This window comes from Lytechinus pictus, chromosome 8 (genome assembly GCF_037042905.1).
Source record: "Lytechinus pictus isolate F3 Inbred chromosome 8, Lp3.0, whole genome shotgun sequence".
NCBI lineage: Eukaryota > Metazoa > Echinodermata > Echinoidea > Temnopleuroida > Toxopneustidae > Lytechinus > Lytechinus pictus.
The window spans coordinates 31,772,272-31,790,479 of NC_087252.1; the positions used below are offsets into that span (position 1 = coordinate 31,772,272).

Below are 18,208 nucleotides of genomic sequence, written 5' to 3' on the forward strand. Positions count from 1 at the left end.
TAAGCATCATACCTGCGAAGCTATTTATCAGTTTTACCTAGTTTTCGTCTCATTTGTGCAGAAAATTTAGCAGATCACATCAGATTCCCATGTTTCGATCGGCCACTACGATTCAATTAGGGTATACACTACTCAAAAAAAGTTAAGGACCACTTTTTAAAACGTACATAAAGATTTTATACGAGGTGTTTTATTTCTGGAAATACCTCAGTACAACTGTCCTAAATGTCCTTAAACACGCTGTAATCAATTTCACGCATGGGTGGTTTCAGTTGTTGCACAATGTCTCTCGCATCACTGCACATCCTGAAAAGTGGGCCCCGAGGGGTATCAGCTACCGACATGAAGTGGTAAAAACGAATGTCTGAGTGTCTTTCAGGCAGTTCAGTAACGAGTGTGACCACCTCCTGCAGCAATAACGGCTTCACAGCGCTGTCTCATGGAGCTGATGAGGCGATTGATGTCTCTGACGTCCAGTGCATCCCATGCAGCCTCCAGAGCCACACCCAGCTGCTGCAGTCCAAGTGGATGGGCTTCGAGCTGCTCGAGACTCCTCCCCATCATGTCCCAGACGTGCTCTATCGGGTTTAAGTCCGGGGACCTCGCTGGCCACTCCATACGCTCAATCCCCTGGCCCTCAAGGAACTCGGTCACCACCCTAGCTCGGTGGGCACGGGCATTGTCATCCATGAAAATGATGTTTTGTCCCACATTTTCTGCAAATGGCACCACTATAGGTTCAAGGACCTCATCCCTGTACCTCACTCCTGTCATTGCTCCCCCTGGGACCACGTAGAGACGAGTACGGTTGGCGTAGGTGATGCCTCCCCACACCATGACGCTGCCTCCCCCATAACGGTCATGTTCTGCAATACAGGGGTCTGCAAATCTCTCTCCTGGTCGCCTCCAGACTCTCGAACGTCCATCATTGTGGTCAAGGGAAAATCTGCTCTCATCTGTGAACAGAACTCTACGCCATTGCTGTCTGGTCCATCTGACATGCTCCCGGGCCCAGTTGAGACGAATTCTTCTGTGAGCAGGGGTGAGTGGGACACACTGAGCTGGCCGTCTGGCATGCATATTGGCTCTGTGAAGTCGGTTACGGATTGTTTGAGTGGAAACAATCACTCCAGTTGCTGCAGCGAAGTCATTGTTGAGGCGGCGTACACTGTGAAAGCGGTTGCGGAGGTTGAGATTCGTCAAGTAGCGATCATCTCTAGGGGTTGTCGAAACTGGTCGGCCACTGCGGGGTCTCTCGGAGTATAGCCCTGTCTCTCGGTGTCTTTGATTTGCTCTGCTAATGACACTTTGTGACACGCCCATCATTCTGGCTACTCTTCGCTGACTGAGGCCAGCTTCCAGCATCCCTAGGGCTCTGGCTACCAACAACTTGCCTACAACAGCAATGCCAAGACACCACCTAAGTGAAACAGATGTAGCCAGAGCCCTAGGGATGCTGGAAGCTGGCCTCAGTCAGCGAAGAGTAGCCAGAATGATGGGCGTGTCACACAGTGTCATTAGCAGAGCAAATTAAAGAGACCGAGAGACAGGGCTATACTCCGAGAGACCCCGCAGTGGCCGACCAGTTTCGACAACCCCTAGAGATGATCGCTACTTGACGAATCTCAGCCTCCGCAACCGCTTTCACAGTGCACGCCGCCTCAACAATGACTTCGCTGCAGCAACTGGAGTAATTGTTTCCACTCAAACAATCCGTAACCGACTTCACAGAGCCAATATGCATGCCAGACGGCCAGCTCAGTGTGTCCCACTCACCCCTGCTCACAGAAGAATTCGTCTCAACTGGGCCCGGGAGCATGTCAGATGGACCAGACAGCAATGGCGTAGAGTTCTGTTCACAGATGAGAGCAGATTTTCCCTTGACCACAATGATGGACGTTCGAGAGTCTGGAGGCGACCAGGAGAGAGATTTGCAGACCCCTGTATTGCAGAACATGACCGTTATGGGGGAGGCAGCGTCATGGTGTGGGGAGGCATCACCTACGCCAACCGTACTCGTCTCTACGTGGTCCCAGGGGGAGCAATGACAGGAGTGAGGTACAGCGATGAGGTCCTTGAACCTATAGTGGTGCCATTTGCAGAAAATGTGGGACAAAACATCATTTTCATGGATGACAATGCCCGTGCCCACCGAGCTAGGGTGGTGACCGAGTTCCTTGAGGGCCAGGGGATTGAGCGTATGGAGTGGCCAGCGAGGTCCCCGGACTTAAACCCGATAGAGCACGTCTGGGACATGATGGGGAGGAGTCTCGAGCAGCTCGAAGCCCATCCACTTGGACTGCAGCAGCTGGGTGTGGCTCTGGAGGCTGCATGGGATGCACTGGACGTCAGAGACATCAATCGCCTCATCAGCTCCATGAGACAGCGCTGTGAAGCCGTTATTGCTGCAGGAGGTGGTCACACTCGTTACTGAACTGCCTGAAAGACACTCAGACATTCGTTTTTACCACTTCATGTCGGTAGCTGATACCCCTCGGGGCCCACTTTTCAGGATGTGCAGTGATGCGAGAGACATTGTGCAACAACTGAAACCACCCATGCGTGAAATTGATTACAGCGTGTTTAAGGACATTTAGGACAGTTGTACTGAGGTATTTTCAGAAATAAAACACCTTGTATAAAATCTTTATGTACGTTTTAAAAAGTGGTCCTTAACTTTTTTTGAGTAGTGTATATCGGCGAACAACTAATACGACGGTTTTACATTTGCTCATTTGCACCCGTCTTTTGAAACCAACCGCCCGCGATACACTTAAGTTTACGGCCGATTCTTGTCGCGGTGGCGAAATATTTTGACTCTTCCAAATCAGTTCTATGATGTCAACATGCTAAATCATCGTCTCACTACTTCCACTACAAGCACCGGCACATGATTCCACGATTGACGACGGATATTTGTTCTAAAGCCATTTCCTATCGGAAACGGGGCGAGTTCGGGTCTTGTCAAAACAATTTTGATAAATTCTGTAGCGGTCGCGCCCCCAGCTTGACCACTAGGTTGATACCTGAAGCTAGAATATAAGGAATAAGTCACTAACCAGTATTTTCCTGGAGTGATGTCCTAGTTCCTGTCTATTCCGTGTGAGTTCAGCTTCAAATACAATGATCCAAGGGATCCAACGTCCTCCAGCGTCTAAAAGGGGTCCAGCGCCATCTCCCGGTGGAAGACCTATATGGGGGGTGGGGTGACTTACTACAACAGTCCCCCCCGTTCTATAAAACTCGGTCCCTCGAGTTTCCAACCCAAATGGACGCTATCCAAACCAGACAAAGGGAGGAAAAATTTTTCCACTCCCTAGACACCCCAACCAGGAAACCTTATCTCCCAGCTGGGCATGAGCAAATACAAGCCCATTTAAAAATTCCCTTTGGTCTTTTATGTACACAATGCTCCTTAAAATTTTGCAAAAAGTACTTATGCAGCATTGTTCTGTCCCAAGTCTGCATTCCCAAAATTAATTATAATTTGCTACCCGTAATCAGCCATAAACAAATTCCGTTCTTTTATAAATAAAAATCCAAAACACTTAGCACAACTGTGCTAAAAACTTGTTCAACACTTTAAATTTTAAAAACCCGTAACATGAAAACGGCAAAAACCCGTAATAACACCTAAAAACCTAGAGTTTTGAGGTTCTTTTTAAAAAACCCACACAAAAACCCATATCCCAGGAGGGTCCCCCCTCCCCAGAAAGCTCCACTTTCCCATAGCAGTGGGCTGCCGCTGGCCCTCCCCTGTCTTGGCACCCTCATACCCGGGCTGTGCAATACATAGCATTCCCGTTCGGTTGAGAAACTGGAGCACCAGTACCCAACCTAGGTCCCCCAGGTGCAGGAAGGGGGCGTCAGCGCTGCCATTACGCGGAAAGGGCCATTTAAAACACTTCCCTCCAAGTGAACCATGAAGCATTCCCTACATGGCTTAAATATACAGAAAAGACAGAACACAGAGACAAAAGAACACAAGAGACACAGAGAGGAGGCGACTCAGCTGGTCTCCTCGCGTACAGAAAAACATGTATGATCCTAAACGCTCAAACCTAACCCCGAATGCAAAGGGAACCGGAATCCCTTCGTGAACAATGGAGGACAGATCCCCTCCATTCCCCATAGAGTGCCAGATGGTTAATCCTAGCTCGCTCCATGAGAGTGAGAAACCTTATCTGCCGGGTTGAGGCGACAAGCTCTCCCACCTCGCTAGTGAACCCAGGGTAGGATCCTTCTCCTGTTCCACCCGTACCAGGTCGATGGGCAGCTGCCCATCGGTAACGCCCACTGGCCTCACCCTGACCGACTTGTACTGGACTAGCTCCACCTACACGCTGAACCATTAGCCCCAATAGTACGGCTGCTTGCCTGTAATCTGGTAGAGGAACCGCGATCCAGGTGAACCCATTTTTCAACAGGGAGCGATCCCGTCTCCCTTCCCTTCAATTTTTTCAGTTTCCCCCAGCACCTCAGAGCAGGTTACCTTAAGGTACCTATCAGATAGGTTCTGTTTTCCCAGCCCTGTAAACCGAACCGGGAACTAGGAGCAGTAAGCCATCCTAAGGGTTAAACATGAAATCCCCTAAACGTTGGTCTAAAATGCCGGTGATTCGCTTGAGTGCATTCGGGGGAACAATTACTCGCTTGTGCAAATGAACCCGGGCAATCTGCCGCCCAGGGTCATCACTATACCAAAGTGGAATCCTCTGACCTCCCAACTGCATATGCGGATCTTGGAGGTGAATCGCAGCCTTGCGCTTGCTGAGGAAATCTAATCCCAGGAGCATATGATCAGCTATAGGGGCTACATATACTTCCTCCGAGAATGTCTGGTTCCCAAGCTCTATGGAAAGGGGACCGACAATTGTCCCTCTCATCTTCATATCCCGTCCCGCTGCATGTAGGATCACTCCTCTCAGTTTAGGGGGCTGGGGGTCCAGTGACTGCAGGAGCCTATCTGAGATGATGGATACCTCGGCTGCGGTATCGACAACTGCGCTTACTGGCTGCCCCCCTATAACAACCGAGACCTTGAGAGTAGAGCGCGACTCGAACCTACACACCACTACCTCTTCAATCCTGCTTGCACACCCCGGCCCAGGGAGAGCGTCTGGAACTGATTCCGGACTTGCTTCACCCCGGTCTGTTGTTCGGGTGTCCGAGGGACCAACTGGATCCCCCGCCGCAGCCGCGGTTATGCCCTCTACATAAGTAGCTATTCCGGTTACATTATTCCCAGGGACTATCAGGCGCTCCGACACGCCCTCTGCTATTCCTTCAGATGAGCCTACGGATGGCCCCTCTGAGCTGCTTGCTAGCTTGGAACCCTCTATTTGGCCTCTGGCGGTGGGGGCCGGGGGCTGGCCAGCTCCTCCGACCCGCTGGAGTTTTCCTCCTCCTGGTCCCCTACAAAGGAAACTTGTACCTTGGCCCTGTTTTCCTGGACCGAAGGACAATTGTTCCTGTAGTGGCCAATCCCGCCGCACTCATAGCACCGGTCCCGACCGGGTGACCTCCCGCGTTCACGCGCTGGTTGGGGCCTAGTCTGGATAGCCCCCAGGACCTTCTTGAGGTCCCGTTCCAAACCACCCAGACGCTGCAGATCCCGCTCGATGTGGCCCAAGCGTTCATCAGTCTTGCGTTCTAGGTTCACCAACCTTCGCTCAAGGGCTGCATTGTTCGCTTCCCCTTCAGGCTTACAAGAGGATTGGGGCAGTTCCACTTTGCGGACCTCCCCTTCATTAGCCTTAGACACTGCCTTGGGACGCCCGTACATTGCACGGTGCACGTGTTGATGCCACTCAATATACTTAAGCGCCTCATTCACGGTAGATGGATTCCGCGTAAGCGCGTGGCACCCTGCCTCTCGGTTGAGGGCGCCCTGGCACAGGCGAAGGACCGCCTGTCTATTCGGGTAAGACCCATTGACCCCTGGAAAAGCACACGCTGCTAGCTGGAGCACCCGGTCGGCCCAGTCTGGCAGGGATTCAGTGGGTCCCTGCTTGGCTGCCACAAACTCCAGCTGAGCAGATTCAGAGAGCCCTTCCTCCCCGAACCTGTGCTGCAGCCGGGCCACTAGACCTGCATATGGCATATTTGGCTCTTGGTCTAAGACCATTAGCAGATAATCTTCAGCCTTCCCTTTCAGGCCCCAGTATAGCTGGCTTACGCGCTCCATTGCAGTCCAATTATGGTGATCAGCAAAGGCGGAGAACTTTCTGAAGAAAGCCCTCCAGTTACCCTTGCCGTTGAAAGTGAGGGACTTTGGCAGCGTGTAATATGGTAATCCACCACCAGTCCCCCTTCCTGAGGAACCACTAGAATTCGCAGGTGACGCAGCCGGGCTACTAGGCGGCGAAGATGAACTGTACTGGGCTGGGCCTGTCATACCCGCCCGCACATTTCTTGCGCTGTAATCTGGGGTAGGGGGTGGGGCTGAGGAGCCCCTCCCGTCTCCTACCCTGGTCCTTATGCCTGCCCCTTGCCTCCCCCCTTGGGAGGGATGCCTAGCGGGGAGGTCATCACCTCCGGACCATTCGCTTGAATCACCACTTACCTGCATGCCTCTATTCGCATAGGCCCCATTAGCCTCTTCGCCTATTAGGTGCCTGGGTCTGACCCTCGGCTCTACACCAACTCTCATACTTGCCCCTCGGGTGCTTGGGGGCTCGGGCCCCCGCTCCTCCCGGAAGTGAGATGAGCTGGTGCCCCAGGACCCACTAGACTGGTTACTTTGACTTGACCTAGGGGGCTGATGTTGGTCATAGGAGTAAACACCCCCGGAACCTGCCACCCCATTTTGGTCAGACTCGCTATGCGGGGTGCTCGCAGTGAGGCGCCCCCTAGGGGTAATAAAAATACTGCCCTCTACCCCTTGGGTGCCCTCCGAAAAATCTACTCTTCGTGCTAGCTCCCTATTGCTGCATAGCGCTGGGCTGCTCTCAAATAGCTCACGGGTTATCTCCCCCTGATCCATTCGAATCCCCTGAATTATCCCAGCTAGGGCTGAACTTAGCCCTAGCGACCTGAACTCCTCAAAGGAGCACACATTGATAGGGATTTTCTCTTCCCCGTCCATGTTATCCTTACCCTATGTGGTATTACCCTAGCAAGGTTACAGTTAGGCCCAGTAATAAGCCCAACCAAAAACCTGTTAAAATTATCCAAAAGTTATCCAAAAACTAGGTCTAAATGCAAACCCAATTTATTTATTAAATTCTTTCTAGTATTTTCTTTTAGCAATTAAAATTGCAAAAACCTGTAAAAAAGTCCAAAAGTATACCCTACTCAGTTTATGGTTAGGCACAATAATAAGCCCGACCAAAAACCTACTTAAATTTATCTGAAAGTGGTCCCAATAAATTCTTTTATTTTTTAGCAACTAAAATTATAAAAACCGGTAAAGAGTCCAAAATTATACCTTTAACAGTCAATGGTTAGGCACAGTGATAAGCCCGACCAAAAACCTGCTAAAGTTATCCAAAAAAGCTATCCCAAAAAATTAGGTCCAAATGCCAACCCAAATTTATTTTATAACAATTCTTTTATTTTTAGCAACTAAAATTATAAAACCGGTAAAAAGTCCAAAATTATACCTTTAACAGTCAATGGTTAGGCACAGTGATAAGCCCGACCAAAAACCTGCTAAAGTTATCCAAAAAGCTATCCCAAAAAATTAGGTCCAAATGCGAACCCAATTTATGGTATAAAAGTCTAGCTTTTATTATTAATTAGATTAGTTTAGTCCGGTTGTTGTTAATAGTTTGCGCTAGCACTGCCAAAAAGAATGATTTTAGTTCTAAAAATATTTATATTAACCTCTAAGCCTAACTTGTCTTTTATTAATTTACCTATTTATTTTATTAATCCTCGAAGCTGGTTCTATCACACTGGAGTCCAAGTTCAGCACACAAAATATTTCATGCACACCGAGTCACCCCACACTCTCTCTCAAATAATCTTTCTTTTTCTTTCTTTGATTTTTTTTTTTTTTTTTTTTTTCTCTGAACTCCCCACTACAGTGAGTGGGTGGGTTCACACACTACGCCACCTACGTCGCAAACACCCAACACCGTATATCCACACACACACTTCCTACCCCACTCGAAAGTGAACGAGTGGGGCTGCCCGTGTTCTAGATCTAATCTAGATATGCCTAACAATAAACCCAGCTTCGAGGAGCAAAACAACACGCTAAAACAACCACTAAAAATTCAAAATATCCGAAATAGGCAGGCGAGAGAGGATTGGGATAATGCCCTACCTTTGTTGGTCAGTCTGGCTTCCCGTCCTACTCGCCCAAATAATCGCCGTTGTTTACCCGTATACGTGCGATGGATTGGTCCGGCCTGACGTCAGTTCGGATCTCAAACTAGACCCAAACGTTGAGCCGACGATGTAAAACAAGATGGCGCCGGTCGGTGGCAGAGAGAACCAATAATATCTCTCCGCCAATAGATCGCCGTGAAATCTTGGATCGGGCCGCGCGCTTTTACCTAGCCGGAACACACACACTCTTACGCACCTCTCACCCCAACAAAAATAGTTCACTCACAAATCACTCGCAAAACGACACAAAAATCATCCAAACACCCAAAATCACAAGCAAATCACACAATCACACCAACGTGAAACACAGTCCACAACTAAAAACGGATATTAAAGCACAAAACTAAAACAAACTCACAACACAACAACACGTGTGTTCTCCCCCCTTTTCTGGAAATTTCCGTCACGGGACCGGAACTACCATCAGTCCCCGCGACGAAAACCTTACCAAAAAAGACAGGGGACGATTGCCTAAATATGTCCCAAATCAAGATTTAACCTCTCAATTCAGGACAATCGCAAACATGAAACAAGGGACAATATTCATAGAATATACGCAATACGACAAAGCTCTGAATCTAGCCTTATCAACTGTAATTAGCCCAATCTAAAACTGATTTCTCGCACTCGAGCGGCGACCATTTCCCCCCACGCAGCGGGGCATAGGGATTTGCTCGTCCGATGCGCAATAGGGGGCCGTTAGCTCGCCGCGAGCAGGGACTCGATTTTAAGGCGCGCGAGAGCGATCGCGCGCTACATGCGCGCCTTAATCCATTTTAGGTAGCGCGATTAATAGCGCGCCTCGCGATCGCTGAGCTGCGCAGAAATGCCTAAAGTCCCCCTCGAAATCACCCAAAATCATTGCCAAGTGATAACAACTCAACGGCCATGTTCGAGCTCCGCTTACCATTTAAAAATCATCCAATATCCACACTCAAATTCATGAATAAGCCTTGAAAATAGCGAGGAGCGCAGTTTCAAATTCCGAAGTTGCGTCTTTTTTTCTGTACCACGTATTTCCATACACATGGTACCAGGTATGGAAAAAAAAAATCAACGCAACGGTCGGGAAACAGTTGCATGTATAGCCTAGGGTCCGTTATGACTACCACGCACCATGTGCAATTTCTAATGCACATGTTTCCCCTACAGATATCACAATTCAGAGTCTAGTAACCTGGCATTGGTGAGTTGTCATTCGGCTTTGCTTTTCAAAACGGCCTATTAACATCCAAAATAAGTTACCATATTTATTAATTATAGCTAAAAAATCATTTATTTTCTTTTTCTAGGGGATGAGGTAAATATCAGAAAATAAATCATCAAACAAAGCTCCATCTATTTTACAAGGCCGGCGGCAGGCTCACGCACGAACGCATTGGCGCATGTAGCCAGTCGGAGCTCTGTCTCTCTGCCAGAGCTCTGGGGGACAATTCGCTCAGTAAAGGCCTCAATGATGGTGATTTTCTGTTTCAGACAGAGTTTACATTTCAGGTATATTATTCAAAACTGCCAATAAAGTTTGATGATTTCTTCATTGTCATGTATATTCAAGTTCTTAATGAATACATTCTCACCAAATTTAGACTCCCCCATAGAGAAATGCAATTTTCGTGGAGATCTGCGTTTTCAAAGAACTTCAGGAAAAGTTAGGGTATGTGGGCCTTTATTACATGTACATGGCCGAGTACAGGGTATTGTACTGGAATATACGGAGTAGAAATTAGATATTGAATTAATTTATATCCAAGTCCAACTCACAGTCACACACACACGCACAGTGCCACACACCCACACACACCCACATCCAAGATTCTAAGCATGAAAAAATAACTTTAAAAACCATACAATATTTAACAAAAAGTAATAATTCATTAATAAGTGAACAGGTATTCCTGAAAATACAAAAAAGTAGTATTTAAAAAGAGCCCCCGAAATGCAAAATTAGCCCCAAAATTTGACCAATAAATAAAAAAATGGAGCCCCCGAAAAAAAAAATTGTCAGTGACTTAACTTTTAGCCAAAGTCAAAACCTCACTCAAACAGGTTTTACAATCTAATTACAATACATTGTAAAACAATTATAAATATTGCATATTCGATTGTTTCCTTCCTTTGGTTGTTGATTGTAACTTAGTACATATATTTCCTCCATCTGTTTTGTTAATTGGACAAAAAGCTCCCCTTGTATGTTGAAGAAGAGCTTTTTGCAGTGCTCCTCTACCGCTCTCCTTAAAAGTTCTAGGAGAGCTTTTTATTGCTCCCCTCACAATTATAAAACTGAGTCCCTGCGCGAGACAATTATACCCCAATTAATTTCAATAAATTTGCCTAAAATGCCCACAAAAGCAGACACAGTCAGGCTCGCAGCGCCACTGTAGCGGTCGCGCCCCCAGCTTGACCACTAGGTTGATACTAGACAGCTGGCAGCCGTCTGTTTCGAGGAGTTTTTTAACATTTTTTTTATTTTTTATTCTCCTCGTACACAGACGGCTCGCTAGCGTGCAGCCACCATTAGGGGACTTGCAATGCGAAATCCCCCCGTCGGGGCTCTTCAATTTTTGTCTTTAATGAATAAAAATTTTGAAAATTAACGCGACCAAAATGCAAATTAATATTCCCTCTTGGCATTAATTGCCCCAAAACGGAGAAAAATCAAGTTAAAAGGAACAAAAACAGTGACTTACCTCGGCTGTCGCGCAAATTCACTTCCCCGTTTTATCCGATCTTAAGTACATAAACATATGGCCATTGAGTCCCCTGTACAGATCGCGCTAGAACTTCGGTCTCTGTATTTGGTGAGTGAAGCCAACGGAGTTCAGCTGAACAACCAACATAACAGAGACCGAAGCTTTTGGTCTAGGTTGATACCTGAAGCTAGAATATAAGGAATAAGTCACTAACCAGTATTTTCCTGGAGTGATGTCCTAGTTCCTGTCTATTCCGTGTGAGTTCAGCTTCAAATACAATGATCCAAGGGATCCAACGTCCTCCAGCGTCTAAAAGGGGTCCAGCGCCATCTCCCGGTGGAAGACCTATATGGGGGGTGGGGTGACTTACTACAACAATTCTACTAAATTTTTGCCTTCCCCCTTCTTTTTCTCTTGTAAAATCCATTTTTACCGTTCCTATGGACACAGCGCCTTACTCTCCCGCGCGTATCGTTTGTAATACGCAATAATTTTAATGCGCGCAAGGTGGTCGGTTTCAAAAGAGGTGGTCGATATGTGTTGTTGTTGTTGTTGTGATATGTGGCACATAGAACTTTCCCCATAGGCACACAGTAGACGGATTCCCTGCACGCTGATTGGCTGATCGCGCGACCCTCTTCCCTTCCTCGCCCAGCGCTGTGTGTGAGAATCTTTACACCGCGCGATCGGCTGACTCACGGAGCACTACACTCTGTCGGGTAAAGATGCCAGCGTGTAGATTTCGGGCACATGTTCGGATGATATCGGCACTTCGGCAGGCAGGGTCCGAAGTCTAAGCAAAACATGTGGTTTTCATCGGGTTACGCAAGGCCGAAGGCCGCTTGCATAAATTGTATTTGCATAGAGTACAGTGCACAGCGTATATATAATGTACATGTATACTTGTCTGTACTGAATTCTGCGTTGCCTCCGCGATAAATGAATTTCCTGATAGACTGCCTTTTGATTAGATGCTCGGCGCAGACTTCATGCATGTATATTAATGTCCTACAAATTAACTTTGTTTTTTAATAGAATCATTTGATGTTCAAAAAGGGTGTAATTGTAGGATGTTTGAACTATAAAAGGCAGTACATTCTATAAGAGCATATATTTTGTATTTTTTGTGTGCTCACGAGAATTCATGTGACACTTTGTCTGGAGTGTGGGAGTGCTTCTAGACTAGCATGAGTCTACCCTGTGTATGTCTGGACAGGTTGTGTGTCCGGACGATCACTTTTAGAAAGTCATATAGAAAAATTTACAAGCGAAGTTTCTTCAATTTTTAGTACAAGATATTAGGAAATATTATAGAGAACAAGATGAGTACAACCATTGAATTCATACTTACAGTGTAATGCAAAGACGAAAAAGAAGCCTTAAAAAATAGTGTCCGGACGCCCAACCCCCCCCCCCCACAACTACGAGAGTGAGAACGAATGTGACCTGATTGTGTGTTATAATTTTCATATTTTATTTGACTTAATTGTTGGTTTATAATTCAATCATTTTTCATTAACTATTTGACAATTTTCTTTTTGCTGGACAATGTCATGAGTATTCAATATATTTGTATTATGCACTTTTACTTGAGCTAGGCTGTGTCATCATTTTTCAGACAGGAATCTTAGCAATCAATTTTAACAGAAAATATTTTTTATCTAAAATGTATTTTACAGGAGATATCAAAGTGATTGTTTTCAGGAAGGTGGTTTAATCAACGATCTAAATGATTATTCAAAATTCACTATAGTCATATAAAATATATTTCTGTATTAAAAACTTATTTTCATTGTCAATATATTGAGATTGATGAAACACATGTAAACATTGACTGAAAGGTTTTCAACATTATTACAGCTAGTATTATTGTTCTACTGAACAATTCTATAAAAATATTGAGCTTTTAACTTTTTGTTTATTTCGTTCATGTTCATGAAAATATTCTACTTTTGTATTTTATTGGAAAATGAAATACTCTCGATCTCTCCCAATACCCTCAGTCCTAAATTTACAATAATTGGTTATCATTAATACCAATATTGTATAGGGTCTCAACGTGATGTCATTGTTTTGGTGTTTTTTTTCCTCACTTCGATGTGCTGAAAAAATAGAAATTCCAAAAAAGGGTAGACTCCGATCTCCCTGCTCTAATCATGGACTAATAATCTGAATGCTGATGGTAATGTAATTTTCTTACACATTTTGAAACACGTTGCATAATATGGAATGTATATATTAGTTGACAAGAATATCTGACCTCTATAATATATCAAAGTGCACAAAATATTTTATGTAATAGCTTTCAGGCTTTAACATGTCACAGCCACGGCAATGGTGACATTTCATGAAATAATTGTGAATGTATTTATGAAGATGTCGTCAGTACCTTACAATGTAAATAAGATACCATATATGTAATGTTATCTGTGGTGATTGGGAAACCTATACCTTGTATCGGGAGGGGTACGTGATTCAATAGATCCCAAAAGAATTCATATTCAACAGTATGACAATTAGACTCCATGAAGCATATGATGGAATTGAACAATTCATCGAATGATATGGATTTCAAGTTAATTGATTTGTCTAAACGTTAAAGCTTGTATTTCGTCTGTTCATCCCTATAGATCTACACAAGTTGATATTTTTATTTGAATATCGTTGGGAATTTCGATGAATTATTTTTCAATTTCAATTGTCATTTTATATTTGAATAACGCTTCAAATAGTTATCTTTACAACGGCATCGGCCTAATTTGTAAGAGTACCTATTTATGAAATGAAAGTTTAAATGTGAACGAGAACACTCGGCCCTAAAGCCGATGGCACGTGATCGAATTAGTATTGCTTGAAAATGATGTTTCCCGAATTCCCGTCATAGGGTGAAATTCTCTTCTGTAACTTTAAAACTGAACTTCTATTGAAATTTACTGAATCACTCACCTCTCCACACCCATGGTATAAGAAAACATTTCCCAAATCGCCAAAATTAAGATGTGAAGATTTATCAACCATCATCGTGATCAGCAGTGACAACATTCGCCTCGAACACCCCCCCCCCCAACACACACACATGATCTCAACATCCCCTCTTCATTTCTGGACCCCTTCCTCTTTCGCTCGATCGCTCTTTGCGACCCTAGCTCCTACCCCCCCCCCCCCTTCTCTCTCTCGTACACTACACGCTGATGTAGAGTAGAAACAGTAGCTCCATAAGTGTGGTATGCAAAAAGAATTAGGCCTGTCAAACTACTTACAAGACATTTATAATCGTATATTTTAAAAATTATGTATGCATTATTAAAACATTCGTGATCATCGGTGAACAAAGAACAATAAAAATCACCGGTGGATCGGGGGGGGGGGCACAGCCGGCCCGTGCGCACCCCCCCCCACCATTCAGAGGCACAAGTAAAATTTGTAATGTAAAAATAGTGGTAAACAGAAGCGTGCGCCCCCCCCCCCCCTCCGATAGTGAAGACCAAACTCCCCTTAATTATTTTTGGTTGAAACCCTTTTCTATTTTTTTTTTTTTTGCTTGTCAATTTTTTCCTCGGGGAAAACGTGCCCTCCCCCCTTCGAAAAATCCTGGATCCGCTCCTGATACGAATGTAAATACTTTTAATTCATATTAAAAAGAAAATAATTGGATACGAATCATAAACTTTAACAGGAAGCTATTAATTATGAAAGTTATATTTTATCCGAAATTGAAAAACATTTAATGTATTACAGAGAAGTTTGGGACCCCGTCTAATGAATGCAGATGTCCATTAATTATTTGAAGGCCTGCAAACAATTCATCTTGGGATTTCACGGACCGAGGGGCTATGGTCCTTACACCTCGGTCACATTTGCTCTACGGCGGCCGTACGGCGAGTCGAAACAGTCGTTTTAATATTGTTTTTGTACCAGCTACATTATACATGTAAGATTTAATTTGTACATGTAAGATTATGTACAATATAAAAATGAATAAAAATACTGTTTTCGGCTAGCCGTGCGGCAAATGTGACCGAGGTACGAGTCTGTCATCGACATGAAAAACAATGGTTGACAGAACCAAACACGCATTCAGAAAATTAAATCACAATTTCAAAAGATGTAGAAAGTATGGGGTAAATTTATTGATCAATTTGAGAATAAATCTGGCTTTAAGTAATTTCGTTGGACTTAATATCAATCCTTTCCAGTTTTCTATTAAAATATGTTCTATAAAATTTGACGTCCTTAGTAGTCACATTTGCTCTACGGCGGTCGTACAGCGAGTCGAAAACAGCCGTTTTACTCATTTCTTTCAAACTATGTATACAACACTGGTACAAAATAATGTTAAACTGCCGTTTTCGACTTGCCGTACGGCCGCCGTATAGGGGAAATGTGACTGGTGTAATAAACTGACATTAAAATAGTAAAGTTGATGCAGTTGCAAATTGTTAAAATCTTTATTAAAAGAAATCATGATATAGGGTTTGCTTACACTTTACAGTTTGGCTTTGATTTATCTTGATGATTTTCATTATTCTTTTCATGATAATTTTTAGTTAAAACAGCGTTTTACTATATTCCGTGAAAGTGAATGTCCTTCCAGAATTCCATGTTTTTAATAATTCATACTGAACTGGAAACTCTTATTAAAGGCAAATTTAATGCATAAGAATTTATTGAGCATATGATAATAATTCAAACAATGCTGTTTACTACATGAATCCCATAGTAGTTTAAACAGTTTAATAAAGTGTTTAAAATCTGAAACAATCATGCTTTATTTATTGATAATTAAATATTAGAGTTTATAAAACTTTGTTGTTTATAAAGTTGTTAAACACTTAAAATGTTTAAACAACTACTATGCAATTCACATATTAAACAACGTTGTTTGAATTATATTTTAACAATGAAACAACATAATACATAAATTAATTACAAATAAATCACAAGAATATTATGACCATACATATAAATAGCATTTTACAGTGCATCATTGTTAACAGAAACTGTTTTTCGACCCTTCTCAGCATCATATTCATAACCTTTTTAAATTATTCACTTATTCAATTTTAAGTAAAAATAAAGTTGAAAGATTATCTCATAAGACAATAAAAATGTTTTTATATCGTCTTGATTTAGTGATCCCCAATCCTTCACCTTCTTGAGCAGTTGTAAAATGCGATATGAACTTGTAGCTCTCGACCTTTGCTCCGTTTGGGTCTTGTGAACAACAGTCTTTCAAGCAGTGTCAGTCAGTCATCTTCGGATTATATGCTGTAAATTATACAATGAAAATAGACCATAGTTTTAACTTTTGAGTTTGATTTATTGCTAATGTCATAATTGGTCATTCAAAGATTTAAAAAGAAAATAGATAAGAAAAAGAACAGGGCAGGAAAATATTTATGATTTTTGCAAAACAAATACTGAAGGAAACAAAATCAAAATCAATCTCCATCCATATCAATTTGGTACACTTCTGCACTTCAGTGATTATAATTTGCATTATTTTTCAATTCAATTTCCTGTATTTTAGGGTCTAATTATTGATATCATCATGTCTCAAAAATTCCATTGACGATTTCGCGATTGACTGTCCCTGGCCTTACCGAAAAAAATAAAAACAGTGTCCAGTTTTAGAAGTTAAATCAGTATCGCGAAAGTTCCAACAAATAAAATGCCCAAACTTATATTCCTAAAATACTACGAGTATGATATTCGCCATTCCATTAATACAAGCAGAGCTTCAATTTCAGAGCCATACACAACAACAGGTGCAGCTGCCATTCATTACATACACGCCCCAAGGCCGCATGGCCGAGCTCACACACATTCCACAGCCATTCACGAACCATGCACGAACAACCGAGCGAAGCCCGATCACAACACAACGTACGCCATGCTTTATATACACCATTGCGGACTAAGCACAAACACCACCGCAAAACAGTTCACAAAATAAACCTCGGTGTAGACGGTTTTCCGTATGTCGCTCTGTACCAATACATGTCGCTCACATACACTTTGCACACATTGACACACAGTAAACAACGAACACAGTCGTGCGATTTTCACTTCTCGACGGTAAATATCTTCAAAAATATGACTTACCAAATGACGAGAAGTCCGCAAAATATCATCAGATTTTCCGAGGTAATGTAGCTACACCGTATGAAGAAAATGAGATTTTCAACTCGAAATCTTGAAGGAAATACGTCGTGTTTAGTATGAGGTTGATCGGTGGTTCGCAGAGAAAATTATCGCACTACATAGGTTTTGTATTATGGGAAAATATGCAAATGAGAGCCAAAACACCCAATGAGATCACAGCTCAAGATTTGTGAATGAAACATGACGTCACGCACTACGCTGGCGATCGAACGAGCGTACTGCGCATGCGCGGGTTTCCTGTACAATTCTTCTTTGTGTGTGGTGGTCTCACTATACGCTTGCACTAAGAATTGGACAGACACCATCAAAGATAGGTGGGACCGAAGCGAAGAGGAATATTGCTTTGTCATGCATTCGTAACTGGGAGAATTCCTCTCGAAATTCTGCTTCCAATTCGTTGTATTGAATTTCATAATCAACTTAATACATTCATTACATATTTAGTACTGTAAAATAAAGCTACATACCTTTTTAGGAGTGACAGCAATGCCAATTTCTTCCATAATTCAGCGATGAGTTTCCTCAATAGAAAGTCAAAAATCAAGAAAGGCAGAAATTAAATAATTTTCGTTGTAAGATGGCGCTATTTACCTAAACGAAAAAATGAGCTTGAGAATACTTTACGAGAAAATGTTATGCGTACACATTTTAGTCACAAAGTCACAAACACCCGGCACAAACAACATTTAATTTTCTATTACATTATTGTGATTTTCATTACTTTCACACTTGTGTATGACCTTCGTCTTTCGTATACACTACTAACGTTAAAAGTAATCAAAATTCAAATGCAGCATTGAAAATCAAAGGATTCTTGTCAAAATGATAAGTAGGGCCTATATCTCGTACATTTTTTTAAAATGGATCTATTCAATCTATAATTACACAAATCTTATTAATTTTTCCTTTGTAAGTCAATTTTAAAGTAATTGCTCTTCAAGTGTAGACATGCCCATATAGTCCTAAGAACGATTTTAATTCAAAACTAAGAAGGGTATTAAGTGCATGGTGCATAC

General features: G+C 43.2%; 1 long non-coding RNA gene across 1 annotated transcript; it reads right to left on the bottom strand.

Moving 5' to 3' along the window:
* Positions 1-15,135: 15,135 nt before the first annotated feature.
* LOC135155152 (uncharacterized) lies at positions 15,136-17,865 on the bottom strand. The gene is made up of 2 exons (XR_010294492.1): positions 17,133-17,865; positions 15,136-16,295 (listed from the first exon to the last, which is right to left on the bottom strand). It is a non-coding gene; the product is annotated as an uncharacterized LOC135155152 (long non-coding RNA).
* Between the last annotated feature and the right edge of the window lie 343 nt (positions 17,866-18,208).